Source organism: Molothrus aeneus, chromosome 1 (genome assembly GCF_037042795.1).
Source record: "Molothrus aeneus isolate 106 chromosome 1, BPBGC_Maene_1.0, whole genome shotgun sequence".
NCBI classification, from domain to species: domain Eukaryota; kingdom Metazoa; phylum Chordata; class Aves; order Passeriformes; family Icteridae; genus Molothrus; species Molothrus aeneus.
In genome coordinates this window covers 124,757,052-124,777,610 of record NC_089646.1, presented here as the reverse complement: position 1 = coordinate 124,777,610, position 20,559 = coordinate 124,757,052, and positions in this window count along the sequence as shown.

Below are 20,559 nucleotides of genomic sequence, written 5' to 3'. Positions count from 1 at the left end.
GGAAATAAATGGACAAATGTTATACACCTCAATTAATAGTACCTTGCAGGTCCCTTGACTCTTTGTGTTGCATGCTTTAAGCTTGCAGAACTTTGTACTTCATAAGAAGAAAGAGAAAAAACATTTAGAATTGCAAGGCATGCTAGAGGAAAAGACAGTATTTTTTGTGATTATTGAGTGTGGTTCTCTCTTGCTATGAAAAGTCTCCTGAGACATAGCTAAAACTCCTTGTTAGCTAAAAATAGTAAAAAACCCTAAAAAGTACAAAAAAAATATATATTAAATTCTGCAGGCTATTGCAATATTAATAACAATTTTCAGAGAATTTGGTGTTGGAACTTGACCTCAGCCTGATCAGTACTTTGACTGTTGGAACTTATCTTGACTCCATAGTTCAGTTCTGATAATTGATTATCATCCAGATTTTTGTGCTCATGAAGCTACCTGGAATTCCAGTATGTTTTCTCATATTTTTCTCATATATTTTCTCATGTTTCCTCTCACAGAGGAAAGCAGAATTAGACCTTAGATGTCTGCTTGTCCAGAAAATGCCCAGTCCTTAAATTCCTTCTTCTTTCTGTTAGGGTCAGAATGTCTTCCACAGTCTTCATATAACAATATAGCAGAGAATATTCAAGTGTCTACTTAACACTTTTATGAACCATTGGCTATTTATTCAATTTTATGAGAAATACTAGTCACACCCTTTTTCTTCAGTAATTCCAACACAACCACTTTAGTACTCTTGCAGACAAAATAGCCCTTGGGAAAATTCTTGAAGTAACCCTGAGACTGGATCCTACAGGACCTAATCCAAGCTTAACATGAGTAATAACTATATATATAAAAATTTCGGGATTCATCTTGAGTTCATATTAATTAGCCATTTCACACACACTGAAGACAGAAAAGTAAAATGTTATGTATTACAATGAGCAGCCTTGAATTACAAGCACTACTTCATAGGTTTGCAGAGACACTGTGGTAAATCAAGACAGCTTGATGTAAAAACTGAGGTATATTTATATTCTCACTCAAAGTTTTTCTTTTTACAAGGTAAGTTTCATAAATCCTGTCCGGTAGTTCTTGTTGAATTTAAAATAATAGATATTTGAGATGGGGAAATTTGCCCTGCATTAAATCATGCAGTCAATACCAATGTCAGCATAAGATTGCTTTTAATAGACCCTGCAATCCTGGGATTCATATTCTTTCCCTGTAAAGATTATTGCTCAGCCAAGTAGACCTTATATTTAGAAAATATTATTTTCTGGAATTCTTTTGACTACTTTCTTTCCATTGCTTCAGGCCTGATTCTAAAAAAACTAATAATCTTTTTTAAATAATGAAAAAAACCCTGCAATCATCTGTAATAACTGTTTAAGCTCTATAAAGGTATTTGTGTACAAAATGCTCTGAAAGCAGTCCTATTGCTTACTGTCTGGTGATTTTGATATCTTTTTTGTCAGCCTTAATAATTCCTAGCATATTTTCATGGTTATACTGCTCAAGTGCTTGAAAACTGTTAGCTTATCCTGCTAAGTTGTCAGGCCAAGATATCAACATTCAGCTCCTTGAATAAATCCTTATAAGTCAATCACTCTACCCCTCTATACTCTTTCCAGCTCCTCACCTTTATTAAGAATCTGAGAGCACAGAGTAGGGACTCAGAGGTTTGCTTTTATAAACAGTTGAAAACAAGTTCCAGATTTATGTAAAATCTTTATTCAGCCATGAATTTCAGACTACACACCAAACTTGTCTTTAACTGTCAGACCACATTATAATTCAGGTGGTAAGAAAGATTCTCAGTAACTCTGTGGTAATCAATGATTTCATGTTTTAATTGCTGTTCACCAAACTATGCAAGTGACGCTTAACAATCTGCTCATTCCCCTAAGCTGAGCTGCTAAGGAAGACACAGAATTTCAGGAAGCACAAAACCTGAGGCTTATATTTTCTTTCCAAGGGTATGATCTGCTTCAGCTACCCACTAAAAGCAAAGATTCTTTCTTTTTCTGTTTCTTTCTGTTCAAGGGTAAAAGTGATGAGCTAATGTACTAGGTGACTTCATTGGGCATATGTCAAGTTACACCAGCAAAGGATGTGTCCTTATTGCTACTGACAGACATCAAAGAAAGAGCCCTCACTATTACCAAAATGCTTTCAGAAGTGAATGACCAGTATGTGGGCCCTGCAAGAGAAAGGAAAGGTAATTTGGGTTAGAGGATGAGTGTCGAGAGAGCAAGTGTCTCCATCTCCCTTCTGGTTTTGCACCATAAGGTTGTTCAAATGCATTGTAATTTAACACTGGAAGAGACAGACTCGTGGACCATAGAATCTTTTCACTTTGGAAGAGCTAATAATGGTGATAAAAGGAGATGGATCCATCACCACCAAGTGCTTAGAGCCTTGCTCTGCCTTGCACATTTCCTTGTGAACAAAATTACCTCCTCACTAATTTTTGTAACTTACACAGCAAGCAACCTTAGGAGGGGAAGACTGGAAGCCTATGGCCAGAAAATGTGAAGTGAAATATTTGCCTTAATTTAGTTTTCCAGTGTCATTTGAGCTGCCCTAGGGCAAACAACCTGGCCAGTTGTTGCCAATTCAGGAGGCACTGCTCCAATTAAGTCCTGTGACATATGAACCAGCTTTGTTTGGTTGCCTCAGATACCATAAAGAACTTTAAATGTCACTGGATAGCAGTGTGGAGGCAATTGAATCAGCAGATGGATAGAAAGCAGAGCTGCAAATGGGCTTGAAGCATGTGAATATTCTTGCTGCATAGAGGAATATACATTGCATTCATTTAGGCAAACCATGCCATACACACTCCTGTTGGAGACAATGGCAATGTTCCTATTGATTAAACCAGAGGAAAACCTCACCCTTAGCTATTCTATGAATATTTAATCAAACAAATTGGACCACAATGAACACCTATGTGCCCTGTGATCCATTCAAGAAAGATCTTTAGCCAAAGGTAACTTTCATTTTTCTGAACTAGCAAAAGGAGGCTGGCTTCCTATCAAATCTATTTATCTTTATTGTCTTTTTCTTTCTCTTATTTCCTGTTTTTACCTTTCTATCAGTTCAGCTGGCCCTTAAGCTAAAAGTACATACTGTAGATGTTCAGACACATTTTTCTAAGTTGTCTGCCAGAAAAATAGAAAAAAGCTTTATATCTCCCAATTTTAGCATTTTCTAATGGTTTTCATTAAGAAAAAACTAATATTTGGGAGCAGTGGCCTTGCAGACTCCCTGTTGTTTTCCACCTCTGTTGTGGTATATCTAAGAGTAACTTAAAAATTCAGAAATAGTGGTAATTATAATAATAACAATTAGTCATAGTAGCAGTAGTAGCAGTAGTAACGCTAATGAAGTTCTCTCTGCTTCTGGAAAGCTGAAAAGCAAATTGGGAGACTATTTGGAGGAAACAAAAATCGTGAACAAAGCAGAAATTATTGTCTTCCTTTCTAAAGGCTGCAGTGAAACAAATTAGAAGCAATTTGGAAATACAGATATCATTTCAGTGGCTTACACTGATAAATGAGACTCAGAGCCAAACCCAATCAAAGATGACTAGCAATGTTCAAATTGGGGTTGCTCTGACCTTTTATTTTGATGTGTTATGCTCTGCTGAGTTTGTGGAGGAAGGGCTTTTCAGACAGAATTTTTAGCTGGTTCACTGATTCATATTTGTTTGCTGGGCTGATATATTACTGGCTATATAAATTGTTTAGTGCCACAAGTATTATTATCAGCAGCAGGAACAAGAGGGTGACCATACATGGATTGCCTAATCATTATTTATATTCTGGCTTAGAAAAATTAAATGCTAGATAATTTATTTCAGCCTTCACTTAGACCATCCTTATTTTGACCTATGCCTGCTGTTGTTCTGAAGACATAAAGCAGAGGGGATATTTGTTTTTCACAGAACAAAGCCACTGTTTATGCTTCAGACCAAAATGACAGCATATAGTATTATGAGCAATGACATTATGGAGACAGTCTGATGGAACTGGGAGCACTCACCATGTACTGAACATGCATCAGCTGTCAGTGCCTGACAGGGGACACTCAGAGAGTTACTTTGTTATCAATACTCAAAATTGCCTGAGCCAGTTTCCAATGTCTTGTCATTGGAATCTCATTCTGTAAATTTTTCTTAACCTTGCAAGCCTTTAAAACGTAGCAGAGAAACCTAGACTATTGTATTATTTTTCTTGGATTAATTTTCTCAGAATTTCCTACAACAAATTCAGAATAAGGCTCTATGCTTTAATTTGAGCTGTGTGAATTGCATGTGCTTGGAGTATAAAAACTGTTAGAGATACTTAAAACTCTGGAAGTAAATCAAACCAAAATCTTTTTGGGTTGCAGTTTTGCTAATGGTATCACAGAGGACAAAGTTAAGGGGGATCAGAATAGGAAAAGGGATACAGACTTAGCAGAAATCTTTAATCCTTTGTGTGCAGAACCATTACTAAACAGATTTAAAGCAGAGAATTTAGATCCTTGTGGCTTGCAGCCTTTTTTTCTTTTTGAGTTAAACTTTGTCAAGATATTCAATAGCTGTGATGTGAAACAAATGTTAAAGATCCTCTTTCAAGTTAGGAGACACGTATACCTGCATCAGGATTATTTGTGGTCAGCTTATAAAGAGCTATCCTCAAATGCAGTAACTCCAAAGTATTTGTAGTCTGATCATGGATATCACCTCAATGAAAAACTTATGCTCAAAGAGTAAATTACACTGTGTAAATTGCTTATCCACTCTCACTCTGTAACCAGTGTTGCATGGATTTTTAAAGAGCTGGTTCAACTGTCTTAATTCTTCTATTAGCTGACATTTTTGATAAGAAAATTACAAGAGAGAGTGCCTTCACCTTTCTATCTTTCCTCTCTTTTTTTCCTGTGTTTGTTTTTTTAGCACAAGAATGTGTTTTTTTTAAAAATCCTTACATGAATCCTTATTGTCCAAGAAGGCATTTTCATTTGATCGACTGTTTACATCAGCAGACTAGCTTCAGATCTGAAAGCTTATACAATCACATCAAATGAGGGCATCTATCTCACCAGCCTGAGCTGCAAGCAGAATTCCATCCCAACCAATTCTCATTCTACATCACAAATGGAGCAATACAACAGCAGCAAGAAGTTCTCTAAAGTGGAAAAAGCTACCTTTAACAATATTCTATTAATATTGAGCACTTATATTTTCATATTGTATGCATTTTCTTATCATATATAAATTTACTTCCCTCTTTCTCTTGCAGAAGATACATAAAATTAAAAAATAGAAAATGCTTTGTCTTCCTATCTAAAAAGAAATATTAAATCTTCCTTAGAGGTAAAATTTTGGTTGGAGAAGGTAGATAGAAAAAAAAATTAAAAGTTTGTCATGCATCATTGACATTGTGCATATTATCTTTATCTGCTACATAGAACACTGCAGATAAGGGACAATTGTCCTTAAAGCAAAGACTGTACAGGTCATCAGTTCTGAATTCCATTTTTCTTTTTTTTTCTGAAAAATCTATTTATTTTTGGAATTAGCATTAGAAAATTAAACCCAGAGTATTTTCTCCTATTCCTCACTATCTTAGTCCCCAACACAGGACATTCTTTTCATGCACAATATTAAGATGGCCCTACTTAATCTGTAGGTCAGGTTTTTAATCAGGTTTTAAAAGGCTCTTTGCTGTATTTGCATAATGCACATTGCTAAGCCATAGCTAATGTGGCAGGCTGAGCTAGACCCCAGGGTTTTTTGGATGCTAAACTTTTCCCATTTTTGCTGTCTCTACAATTTTAAAAATATACTCATTTACAACTGCTTTTTAAAAGAAAAATGAAACTTGCAAACCTGACAAAATAATGGCATTCTGCTAGTTTTGCTTTTAAAGGAGGATATTTTTTTCTGTATTCCTGAGGCAATTTTGTAGATTTGGGTGTTGAAGGAATCAATTTTCTACAGAGATGGCAATACCTTTAATAAGCAATGAAACCTCTACTTCTTTCTGCTCAGCAGTTGCTTCATAATGCTTCATTTTGCACAGTTTACGGTGACAGTCACTGTGGACATCACTGTCACAAGTATGTACAATTCATAATACAACTGAGATTAGCCTTAGAGCAATATCATCATGTGGAAAACAAAGCAAACCTAAATTTTTCCTACTAATTTTCCATGAAAATTCCTGTCTCATTGTCTGCCCCAGCAGAGCTGGAATGCATGAGACTTTCCTTTTCTCATTAAACGTTCTCTGTAGAGGACAGGGCAGATTGGTTAAGGGTCTGCTGCTGGACAGGTGGAAGGACACTACAATAAGCAAGGATGTTACACTCCCTAATTTAAGTCCAGCTCCTAATTTTAGAGATGAAGCACTGGGGGGAATGAGAGGGAGTGAAGTTATATCCTCCCCTCTCCTTTCCCTATTCCTACCATGCAAAAGCCAAGGAGTGGCACTACCATGTGACACTGGTAGCTCTTAAGCAGGTGCTCAGCATTGAGCAGGTCTTCCTCCCTATCCTTGACAGTGACCTGCCTTGATGCTCAGAGTTTGAGGTCCATCCCCCAGGAGAAGTATTTCCTGTAAGTAATTGCTGTAATTGTGTCACCATTTGGAGGAGCTGAGACCATCCCACGATGAGCACAGGGTACCTAGGCTCCTCTCTGAGGATTCTGGATTGTAGTGTAACAGTCATGTAAACTAGGGAGCAGTTCTGCAGCCCTGAAAGTATCTTCTGAGCTATATTCCATGTCCCCATTTCCTCATTTCAAAATTGAAGGCATAATTTCCAGTATATTTGGATTATTTCCAACAGCACTTAGGAAAAGAAAGAAATGGCTCTTCTAGGTGAGCTGCTGTAATAACATTTATAAGGAAACAGTTAATTTATTTTTGGAAGGTCTAGCTGTATTATATGGTAAAATTCTATGAGAAAATTTCTATAAGAAAATTAAGTGTTTAGGATGTGACCTGGGAAAATATGAAAAACAGACAACAATATTTCCAAAAAACAGTGATTACATTATGTCCTGCATTTCAGTGGCTGGTTTTGAACATGCAGAGAGTGGTTGCAAGCATGGCTCAGGGGAACTTTGACAGTCTACATTTTAAATGATGTAATGGTTCTCTTTAACACAGGCAATAAGAATTTAGGTCACCCTTTTGGCTTTGAAGCATTTTATGAAGAGTCTGACTCACAGTCATACCAAGCAAGGAGCTTGGTAAGGATTTGCTGCCTCCATTTGAGCACTGATTCTTTTGTCAGATATCACAGCTCCCATTGCAGAGCTGGCTGAATCCCTGACTTGCCACATCCATAACTTGCTCTATTTATACAGACCATCAATGAGTTCAGTATAATTGCAAGCATCTCTAAGACTAGCACAGGGAGGGAAAGACCTTGATTCCACAGACCACAGCTTCAACATGGAGTTAGCTGAAGTGGTTGAAGAGATTACTTCACCCCAGGATGGGGACAGGAAAAACTAAATTCCATTGCAAGTAAACTCAGTAGGGACTATGAATCCAACCTACTTCTTCATACCAGGCAGTATTTAGCCTGACATATTTTAAAGCAGCATGTCCAAAAGGATTAAATATTTCACTGAAGTCTGGCCCCTGGAATACCAGCAATTGTTCCATCTGAAAGATTACATATTTAATTCAGTTTGGCACTGATTTACCCCAAAACTGTGAGCTAGATTAGGACCGTAGCAATGGTCCAAGTGCACTGTGAGACCTATACATTTTGTTGCTTGAATGTTTACAGAAATCTAATCACACAATCACAGTAGTGCTTAGGTTGAAAAAGACCACTAAGATCATCAAATCCAACTGTGAACCTGACACTGCCAAGTTCAGAACTAAATTATGCCACTAAGCATCAAATTTACATACATTTAAAATGCCTCTAGGGATGGTGACTCAACCACTTCCCTGGGCAGCCTGTTCCAATGCTTGATATTCAAGTCATTTCAAAATTCCATGGTGCAGAAGTGTTTGTGACCAAGCTCATCTGGTATTGAAGCAAACACATGATAACTGTGGTGCTTAGAAAAGATACTTAAAGCAGCATGCACAAATTGGCCTGCCTATGGAGCACATTCCTGTGGAACTTTAGGTGCAAGAGGCCTGTGAACTTTGCTGTGACTGTGTTCTCTGTGTTTGTAGCTATGCTCCATTAGCTGTGATAATTACATCTGATTAATCAAAACTAACACACCAAGGTGCTTTATAGAAAAACAATTTCTATCAATTTGGTACCACTGCAAATTGCACTCCAGGGTCCACATTCAGCTGAAGTGGTTTGAAAATAGTCTAATTCAAAAGCTTCTGTTGAACCTCAGTGTACTTCACTAGATTGATCTTTCAGAGTTTCTCATCACCTTCGTTCTTATCAGTTATCCTATTCAATCTCTCCTTTTTCAACTTTTTATTAAATTCTTTTCAAGCCATCAGCAGATTCCATGGAAGATTTTGAGTGAAACCAGCCAGAAAATCATTTACTTTAGTGCTCACCTTTCCTCATTTCTAGGAGTAGGAAGGGAAAAATATCTCCCTCTGGTTATCGTGCAGTACAAGAATGTCATACTACAAAATGTGCATTGCCTTCAAGAATGTGAAGATTAGTTGCTTGCTAGATTATGCACAGATCATAAGCCATTTAATTTGAATATGATCACCGAGGAGAGATAATTACTGGTATTTTCTGCTATTCTAACTACCTGAAACCTATCTGAAAAGCAATAGGTATATTCCAAAAATTGTTCCTTCTCTGGCTACACCTGTAAGCATCATTCATCTCATACTTTTAATTAGTACCCTTTACACCATCTGAGACCTGCATTATTTTCAGCTTTGAGGCCAAATCTTGTATGGAAGTTAAAACACAGAAGGCAGTTCCATGCCTTTCATGATGGAGCTGCCTTCACTTGGGAGAGCACCTGAGCACAGACCAAAAGATTACCTTCATATAGCATCTAAGCTGATTCTTATTCTGTCAGTTCATATTCTTGCCCTTAATATGGACTTTAAATATAATGAGAAAATGCATCATAATAAAAGAAAACCCCTGAGTGCTTCTAGTGTCAACCATGAGCAGCTGATACCTTTTATAATATAATGTCTTTTTATACATATAAAGGAGAATCCTGCTATGTAGAACTGCTCCAGAAAAACTCAGATCAAGGTAATGGTTTAGATCATGGAATATTTGAAGTCAAATCAATTAACTCTGCCAAATAATTTTTTTACCATGTATCATCATCCACCATGTTAGGAAAAATGGGCTCCACATTCTATATTTTTAATAACAATTTAGTAGGAAAACTATCGTTTCTTTCCATCTGCATTTCTCTTCTAGTCATGTCTTGCACATTGCTACAGTGCAAAATTCTACTTCCCTGCACATGGAATCACAAATAGTTGTGTGGTCTCATGTGAGTGAATGAGCGATCTACCTTTCTGTTACTTGAATAAGGTTCTTAAATGCATCATTCCAAAGGAGTTGGTGTCTCAGCCATGTCTTCTTGACTGGAATAAGTGAATGAGATGTGGCATCCCATTTTACAGGATGTTGCAGATCATTAAATGTTCCTTGTTACCTTTCCTTTTTAATGTAGTGAAAAGAAGAGGGAGCTATCTATGTGGAAAGGAATGGATATCGGGGTATATATGAGGGGAAACCTGAAGCCCAACCTTAGTTTCATTGGAACCACACAGAAGCAATTGTAGTCCCTGGACTGATACCTTGAAATGTGGAGTTCATCTCCTGACTTCCCGCTCCTCCTTTGTGAGATGCACAAACCAAGTCAACAGATCAGACAGATTTGTGAAGAAAATATATTCAATAAGCATTTCTGTAAGCTTAAAGCTTATACTAGGAAGACCGGATCCAAGGTTTGATACTGTCATATAAACTGTATTAAAAAATGGTATCACAAAATTTTAATTGCATTTTGCAGCTCTCCAAAAGATTTTAAAACCCATTGAGGGGTTTCATTTTGGTAATCTGTCAAGCCTTCCAGCAAAACTTTTCATTTCTGTTGCCAAAGTAAGCAATAACACATTTCAAATATGAAGATCCACATACAGAGTTTTTGGGGCGTTTTTTATTTGTTTTTTTTTTTTAAAGGAGAACAAATTAAGTGTATTAAAGATTTCAAATGAGATAACAATGTTAAATTCTTGCAGATCTGCATACACTTATCCTGCTGCAGTGAGATAACCAAAATTTAATCATGTGGAAAGAGTTGAGGAACTGTTTTATGAAGCATTAATTCCTAGGAAGTTTGGGAACAGAAAAGCAGAAGCAATACCTCTAATCTGCATTCTGTTGGTTTTCTGGGGGTGTGTAGGTTTTACAGTTGCTTTAGTTTTGAGTCAGTAACCTGTCCTTGTAGAGTCCATTTTGTTGATTATTATTCAGGACTTGCAAAAGGATGTGCTTTCTTGTTTTCATAATTTTAGGTGTATATTCTTGTACTGCATACCCTCTACACTGTCATTGATGCTGAGCTGATTTACCTACTCAGGTTAAATTTGTGCATAATGTTTGAGATGCCAAATTTTAATTACATCCCCGCTCAGATGCTTCTTTTTATAAAGCAGCAGAATCTATAAAACACTTATTTTTCCAGTGTGGTTCTGACAGCAAAAAAGCCTTGCTAATGATATGCTGTGATATCTATTTCAGAGTATCAGAAACCATTCCAGAGCTGGGCTGACACTTCTAAGTCAAGCCCACTGCAGGTTCTGTTCCAGGAAACAGGCACAATCCAAACCCCATCCCAAGAAGCAGGTCTGAGACAGTGACTCTCATGCTCAGTTCAAGATTTCTTTTGCTTTTCTTCCATTTGTTGAAAGCAGGTAGTATTTGTTTTCATCAGGTAGATTTTTTTGTTCAATTGGGTTTTGCTTAAGTAGTGGGATTAAACATTTTTCTTATGTAATAAATAGATGAAGTATTTTTTATGTAATCCAAGTGGCTTATGTAGTGGAATGAAGGAGGGAAGGGATTCTTCTCATTCTCACATTCCTCTGCTTATAGGTTAAGAGGCATTCAGCTTCTGAGTCACTGTGAAATCCAAACAGCCCTTATGAAGCTATGTTGTCTTTTCATTTCCTAGCTCGTTTGGTTCTTGCTCAGCTCTCAATCTCACTTTTTTGTTTGTTTGTTTTTGTGATTTAAGAGCACTTCTCATCTTCATTCACCTGACATAAATTTTCTTTGTGGCAGGGACTACCCTGCCATTCTGGGGTTTAGTTCAGAAAAGTTGGCCAAGTCAGTAAGGAAGTATCTAATCAGTATATATATTTTTTTTTTTTTTATGGGAAAAAACTCAATATTTTTACTGATAATATTTTCAAAGTTAGAATTATTGAGAATTTATTTCATTAATTTACCCATGTCTGTAATTTTGAATACCACAAAATAAGAGAATATTCTGAGTTGGAAGGGACCCACTAAGATCACCAAAGTCCAAATACTAGTCCTGCACAGGACACCTCAAGGGTCACACCGTGTGCCTGAAAGCACTGTCCAAACACTTCTTGAATTCTGTCAGCCTTGGGGCTGTGACCACTTCCCTGGGGAGCTCATTCCAGTGCCCAAACACCCTCTGGGGGAAGAACCTTTTTCTACTATCCAACCTAAACCTCCCCTGACACAGCTTCAGGCCATTCCCTCAGGGAATGAGGGCCTCACAATGAAAACCATTTGAAAAAAACTAAAACAAAAACAACTAACCAACATAATTTTAATATTTAACAAAACCCAAAAGCTGAGCTTTCTTTTGTTTTATAAAGAATTTAGATTTCTCTTCTGATTGATAAACAACACACACAAAGTCAAAAGTATTGTGGGGGAAATGAAATACTTTTCATAGGTATATATCATTCATTTTTGACAACATATTTTCTGATGCTGACAAAAATCAGCAAGAATTAATGAGAATGAGGTGCCCATCTGTAAAGGCTTTGTCAGGAACTAAACATATGTAATGCTTCCCAAACTAAATGAGAAATTCCATTTTCTGATCAGACAGATATCTGGAAGGAGTTATAATGACTTTGCTTCCCAAAGTCCAAAATGGGTGCCAGAATTTCTTATTTTTTTTAAATTCAGCTTAGCAAGCCTTCCTCCTAGACTTCACATATTACTTCTAAGCATTCACAGAATCAATTTTTGTTCCCATATTGTAAAATCCACATTGTCTAGCACACAGCTTGTCTATAGCTTCTGTGGATTGCTAGCAGTATATCATATTTCTCCAAATAGACTTAATATGTCTGAAAGTCTGCATAATAATATGCCCTTCACTGCTCCTTTAAATGCCTGCATCTTAGAAATAACCAGCCTCTGAACAGACTTTGTCCTGCCTCTCTGTATTTTGTGATATGCAGCACCCAACCAAGGACTGTGGCATGCATTGTTAATAAATTCAGCAACAAACTGTAAATTTTTCTCCAGTATCATCAACTACAGAATCATTCTGAAGCATGTTGCTTTAATGGAAAATGTATAATTCAACCAGCACACACGCGTAGGAGCTAACCTATGCCATGGGAAAGTATTAAACAGCATCGTTTTCACAAAGTTTTCACATCCTTCTCATTGCAAAAGATTTTCACCTGCTTCATGTGGCGTACAAAAGGATTATTTTTTCCTTAGCTTCCCGGCAGAGCAGTAGGCTATGCAGAAAGTCTTCTTTGTCGACTCACTCCTGGCATCTGAAATGAAAATTATAGGTTTTTTTACAACCCATTTACCAAAGAAGGAGTAAAACCAAAAAAAAAAAAAAAAAAAAAAAAGAAACAAAAAAAAAAAAAGAAACATTGATGCTCACCTCACATCAGGAAAAAATGAAAAAATATGTTATTGCCAGAGCAGAAACACAGAAACTATAGAAAAATCAGATTTATAAGGTCAAAGCAAAGCAGTAACAATTGGGCAATGCTTCTGGGGGAAATTATAATACAGGGAGGAAGGAAAAATATACAAAATAAACAACCTGAAAAGCTAAGGGTTGTAAAAAAGGTTTTTACATGTCTAAACATATAAAAGAATTAATATTTTCAAATTTTCCTTAAATGTATCTGCAGTAATAAACTCAGAAGTGACAGCAAGGGAAAACATAAAAAATGTCCTGGATACATGGGGAGATATACCAGTGAGAGATTTGCAGTTTAGGGAGATTTTGGTAACCTGTGACACTCAGATCAAAAATTATTTGAAAAAACCTTAATCCTTTCTTTATATCTTCCCCTTTAAGGGCTGTTCCAAATCTTCTGCCCTCTTGCCATGGTTTTGCTGCAATGTCATTTTCCCACCACCTGTAGAACCTAAGGATGTCTAGTTGTTGCCTCACAGCACTAGATTTAAGATTCCCAATCTCATTACCAACTTCTTCAGGAACTCCCTCTCTCTTCCTGTTCCCAGAAATTAGACCTGGATGGCAAGAGCATTCCTATGAAACAGCTGGCATTGGAAGAGGAGTGCTGTCTTCCCACCATCACTAATGCCCACATCCCCAGATCTTCAATCTTTTCTAACTCCACTGAAATTTATATCCAAACCACCTCATCTTTTCAGCTTAGTTCTTCTTTATTTGTTTCTTTATGAACCATGCCACTCTGCCTTCCAATATGATATGTAAACTGCAAAATAAAACCTAAGTGAAGTCATCTCTGCTTCAGGTGAGGCCAGGTAAGATTCTGTGCACCTCATCAGCTGCAATCTGTGTGCTGCTCTGCCAGAGCTGCAGCTGGGCAAAGCTCAAATTGCCTGATGTCACCCACCTTTACTCTCTAACACTTGACAAACTGGCAGTGCTTATTAGCATGGACACTGTGCAGGTGGGTAGTAACACTGGAATGGGAAGAAGTTCTTTAGGATGTGTCCTATGTGCACTAAGTAGAGCTGAATTGCTGCATTCCCTGATATGTATCAACATGCTTGCAGTTTCAGTCAACTCTCAGTTCCAGCTCTGGCATAAGCAACTATGAAACAGACTAGATTTTTTCAGGAATTTTGCATGTTTTAATTCTATCTCATCTGGAGAACAATTCCTTGCCTTCAGGAATTTCAAATGAAGAAATTAGTGAACTATCATTGTTATATATTTGTCTTCCTTTCAAGGTGCAACCTCAATTCCAGTGAAATCCTTAAAACTGTTAGATTTGCTTTCATATATTTCCATTCCTGTTGAAAGTATCTGCCTTAGGTAAAAAACATGTAATCATTCCTAGGCTATTCTGCAGCAACCAAAACATCTACCATATATAGATAGCTTTTCACTACTGTTGGTATCAAATTCAGGTTTAGTCCCAGATTTCTAGTTTTCTATCTCTCTCCCTTAAATCAGGGACAACGATTCATTTTGCCAAATTTTGAATTAGTCAAGGTTGTAGCATTTAACCTGTGTCCACCCATGTCCCACTTTTTAGCCAAACATACCAAAAAGGAGACTCATGGGCAAACTTCAGAGCCTTGTATAGAACCATTAGAAATTTCCCATGACATTTCTAAACAGTATGACCCAATAACCATCGTTCAAATAATAATGGAAAATTGGAGTCAGATTTCTGCTTGTACTTACTCTCTGAGGGAGTATTTCGTGGAACAACATACAGAAGAGTCAAGCAATAGATTATGTGAGGCATTTTCTATCCCTCAGCATAAATTCAAAGGATCCCTGAGATGAGGCAGAAGCTACATTCATTCAGTCTCAAGTCAATCCCAGACACCTTCACCAGGAGATGCGTGTGTGTCAAACAGGGTCTTTGACCACAGTGGAATACTTTGCCTACAGAAAATGTAATTAGCTGAAATTGTTGTTAAGTGTAAGTCTATGGCTAATGTACCTTAGAAGATGATATGTAATTGTCATAAGCAGCCTATCTGCTACCCTTTCAAGTTCAAGGATTCTTCTCAGAATAGTGATTTCCAGAGATAGAGACACTCTCAACAATGGGAAAGGAAACTTGAATTACTTTTGCACTTACTGTTTTACATTAACAATAGCAGTTTAGGAAATGATGGACTCAGTTTCTAGCCCACTAGAGATTTCCATTTAATAGAAAATCACATTTCAAAAAGATGAGTTCTTGGGCAAATGGAGTAGAACAAAAAACATTGCAGGCAAAGTCACAGTACCAGTAGGTATTTCAGAGTTGCAGTACCTGAAATACCTTGCTCTTATACTGTTCAAATAGATGGAATAATGTGAAATAAGACTGGACTTAGAGAGGAATGATAGTAATTAGCACAAAAACATGCAAACAACTTCTTTGAAGAAGGATTGAAAAGACTGGGACTTCTTTTTCTCTGAAAGTAAAAGAAGCAATGAATAAAAACATCTAAAATAGAAAAAACATGCTGCAAGATATCTCTCTTTCTAATTCTTTTCCCCATCACAAAAATAGAGTAAATATTATCTAAACCATTTTTCTGCAGTTTCAGAACAAGAAATAGAGCACGACTAAAAGCTTGGAAATCTTCACATATACGCCTTCCAAAAGAGATTATGGATTCAGCAGAAAACATTCATGACGAAGTTTTGATAACCTTTAAAATAGCCCATTGATACTGAAGGTTAGTATATATCTGAGTGACATAATAATCAGGACCAGGGATGATACATGCATTTCTATCCACATCATCTACTTGCATTGCTGTTAATGCAGCCAGATGCCCCAATCACCTTGTTGCAGATTATCCTCAGCCAGTGAAGTGATTGTCCTTCAGAATTACACTCATATGCCACATTAGTTCCAAAGGATTTCACAATTATTGATGTTGTTATCATGGGAATCAGGAAAAAGCTGTTGTCAGTAGAGTCTGGCATGCATACAGAGGTTGTACCAGCATTATTTTTGTTAGAAATGCATTTTTCTACTGAAATATTTATGCTACTGCCTTTTTCAGTGTGAGCACAACTCTAATATATCTGTGAGTGTGTATGTACTGGAGAACAGCACAGTTTCTTTCCCTGTGGGGAAATAGATACACTAAGATAAGACCTTTATCCTTTTGTATCTACATCCTCACAAGAATGTAATTAAGCAACGCAATCTTTTTGCAATGAATTGTACATCAATATCTGAACTTATTAACTATGTAGAACTGGAAAAGTGTTGCTATTACCCAAAACATGCTCATAGACACAAATATATTCAACTAGAAAATTATTCAATAGTATGTCACTCTGATGTGTAAGAGCTTAGTATAAGAACTAGTGAGAATGTGTTACCTAGTGGCACTGATTAAATCATTTAGAAATATCATTTAGGTCTGAGGAGCTAAATAAAAAGGATTTGCAAACAACATTCACTTTCAATGTCCAACATAGAAAAACAAAAGTACATATTTGAATTAACTTGTTTATATACTAATATGTATATAAATGTTTTCCCTTGCTGCTGTCAGCAATAGGCAAATATATTGCTCAGTATTTTAGTTTGCACCACTTGTTTTGTTCATGGTGCACTGGCACTGCTGCCCCACATCTCATTTTAATACTTGCACTTATTTTGTAAAGAGTATTTACATCAAGTACAGATGCCCTTAATTAATAATTAGCAGTGCAATTTGGTAAAGACATGGAAAGAAAAAAAAAAGAACAAGTAGCTATCAAAATTTTAATTCATAAGTAAAGATTGAGCAAAGATAAAATGGTCCTGTCTGGCCACACTGAGGTTCGAGACATTGGAGATCTGTTTTCAAGTTTGTTTCATTTGTTTTGCATGACCTTCAGAAAACATCAGTTTTGTGGGTCAGTGGTGAACCTTAGTACTATTTCCCCATTACTTACATGGTTCAGTCATCTACCACACTCATAGATTTAAAATAACTTGAGCTGGAAGAGACCAACAAGGATCATCATGCTAAATCCCTTGACACAGGGATTAATCAGAGCTGAGGCTGGTCCGAGGAAGAAACTCAATCCTCAAACCCTGAAACAGCTATTACCTATTTTGTCTGGAGGATGTGATGGTCATTGTCTATTGTTTTAACCCCTCTCCTACAAGGTAAAAGTACTTTTTTTCTCCTAACATATGTTTGCCTTCATTAGGCCCTGTTTAGAGGTTCAGAAGTTAATGTGCTGGTATGAGAGTCAACCTAAGTTAATGGTAGTTAAAAATGTCTGAAGGCTTTGTCTGTATATCACATTGCTCTTTTTTTTTTTTTTTTTTCGCATCGTTTTCTGTGTAAGGTAATCATTAAATGGTTGTGTGAGTTAATATATTTGGTAAAATGCACAGTGCCCACCTGTGAAGGGATTTCAAGCTTTGGATTCTCTGTACAACAGAGCTCCTCTCTTCCAGAATCCATTTATCTTTTTGCTATTTTCAGAAATTAAGCAAAAAATCAAAAGTAAAATGCTTGAATCATTCTAAATTAGGGAAAGAATTTGATTCTCCTCAGCTCTGACTATTCAGCTTCCATCCTCCAGCCAACTACATTCCCTGCTGACTGGTGTCTGGTTAAGCTGATCCCACCCATTGCTGACTTCTTAAGTCAGGACTTGGCTGTTTTCTTACAGAAATAAGTACTATAACTACTTTTACTCTTTCATCTGGTTGTGCAGGATTGACCACTCACTTGTTCTCAATCTGCTTAAGCTTACAGGTGGAAGTACAGACTTTGACATGTGAGGCTTTCCAAAGAAAGTAACACAACAACATCCATATAGCAGCCCAGTTCCCTCAAATGCTTGGATTTACGACAATAACTGAGAACAAGTGACATTTTGGTAGAATCTGAACTATTTGAAGCAGAATGGTGGGAAAAGAAATTTCCATTTTTTCAATCAACTTTCATTTTCCAGACAACTTTCACTTCATAGAATACACACACACACAAAAGAAATCAACTCCTATATATTCTGCAGACTTTCATTTACCCAAAAAAAAAAAAAAAAAAAAAAAGCAAAGACTTTCTGGAAAGCTTCCTGAAACCCAGATCTCCTGGCTGCTATTAGCATGAGAGTATTACATTTATCACTACTGACCTGTAGCAATGTATTGCTCAGTGCAGGAGTGCTGCCCCCCACATCATCCCAAAATCTGCAGGCTCCAGCACTGTGGCACAGACCTGCAAGCTGCCTGATCCAAGACAGATCTGCCCCTCACAGGAGCTCAGGCTCTCTGGATTATGAATCCCCCTATCCTGTAACAGTGAACAGTATTTTATTGTGTACCTTTATGTTTCTTTGATGTTACTTTTTGTACTTAAGGGCAGTCAGGAATTCCTTATATATAAATAAAAAATCAGTTGTCAGACACTACCTTGAAAACACATATTAATCTAATAGAAATATAATTGTGTGAAGCAAAAATATTAATTGATTGTTGTAGTGAAAGGATTACCATAATGACAAGGATCAAGGTCTAAGATAGCAATTAGAAGTCTGGCTACATTAACTAAATTTTCCAGCTGGTCATAATATCATAAATCCAAAGTTATGGTTGCTGCTTCACCACAGAAAATGTCTTTGACTTATGTATTTTCAATATAGACAGTAAAGCAAAAAGTTGCCTGAAGATTTTTCACATCACATTGCTTAGTGACTCCAACTTCTCATGGCTTATAACATAAGGTAAACATTAAACAGCCTCACTTTGTATCTGAATCTGAGATTATTCTGTAGCTAAGGATGGAAATCTGTTTGGCATGTTTGTCAAGGAATTATACAGTTGCATATAGTCTTCAATAAATATTCCCTAAATTTTAATGGTTATTTGAAATCCTCAAAAAAATCAGGCATTTGATTAGTTGCACTGCAAATGAACACCTAAGTCCTGAGATATTTCACATCTGACTGGACAAACTGATAATGAATGTGGAATTTCTCATCCTACGGTTACCAGCAGTTATATACAAACAGTCCAGTTTTTCTGTACAGAATTTTGTGCGCAAGAACTAAAAATATATTCTCTTGTTGTCTGGCAGAGACTTTGCTGTCATTGCTGGCTAGTTAGTAAAGCCATTGATGATTTGCAATACTAGCAGAACACTTAAAATTCCCTGAGTTACAGAAGTAGGAGAAATGAGAAACAGAACAGACAGAATAATAAAGTAAAATAAAAATCTGGCTTCTATCTCATTTAGAGTATGATTTCTGAAATTTTATTTGTAATTTAAAAGCAAACAAACAAAACACCGGAAAGTCTGTCCAGAAGAGCAAACTTAATAATTGTTAGGAACATTTTAAATCAGTAGGATATACTCATAGCAAAATTATAATAAATGAGGAGGTTGTTCTTTGTAAACTCAAGTGACCAGTCAAAAGAAAAATGGGAATTAGTCAATAGTGCTAGACAGAAAATATTAGATAATTGTTTAAAAAAAATATTGAGAAACCAGTTCAACCATTGGTAATAGAAGAACGAAAAAGATGAATGTCTGAAAAAAGGTTAGTTACACATAGTTACACATGCCCAGGTTCAACCATGACAACAATCAGCTGGCTGAAATGTCAATAAGTGCCTAAGTATTGGACCAAAATGGCAAAAAATTAATGAGGGACTGCATACATAACTAAAACACATGCAAAGAACTAATAAAAGGGATGAAAGAAATCAGCTTTAAAAAAGGGAAGTATTTCTTGCATGAGGATTTAACTGTGAAAAAAACTCTCCTTTTTTTCTGCACTGTTCCCTTATTTTCTTTCCTGGTGTATCCTGGATTCAGTCTGCAGCAGGTAACTTGTCCTCTCCCTTGCAAGGCAGCAAATGTAATTTAGGCTGCTATGTAAAAAATAACAGCTGAAGGATTACCCAGCAGAAAAAAAGATAAATAATTTGATGGTAGCTGCCTCAGATTCACAGGCAAATGAAGCTATTTCAAACAGCAACAGCTTCAGTACTGAACTGCTTATGGAAGACTGCTATTATTATTAAAATTAATAAATGGTTCTCCTTTGCTTTTTTGTTGCCTTTGTTCCACCATATTTACATAATAATTTTTGTTCTTAAAAAAAAAAAAAAAGCAAAAAAACTCTAGTCTCTTACCTGGATAGCACATCCACCTCAATCTCTCAGAGAGGGCGCACACACAGCTTTAGGAGGGTGTGTGATAATCCATTTACAGAAAGTACCACAGTCACTGCACTTAAATGCCATTTCAAGGAGGGACAAAGTTCACATCACAGTTACAGTGTCTCTCTTTCCTTGCCTTCCTTTCAAGCCTCTGACTTAGCTTCTTACATGTCTCTTGGTCTTTATATCACTCCTTCTGCTATCACAGGATATTCTGAATATATGAGATTGAACTATTTTTAGATAGTAAGCAAATCTGGCAAGAACTCAATTATTTCATGTTACAGGGATTCATGCAGACTTTTGGTTTTTCATTTATTTGATATCACACTCTGAGTTTTGCTTTGAAATTCAAGTTCAGACAAATTCAAAAATTCAAAGCAAAATTCATCTCAAAGTGTCAACAGCCTCTTTACCATTGCACACAGTCTACATAAAAGAGGTAGGTGTAACCAATTTCAGTATTTGAACAGAAAAGCATAGTCCAGAGCTGGGT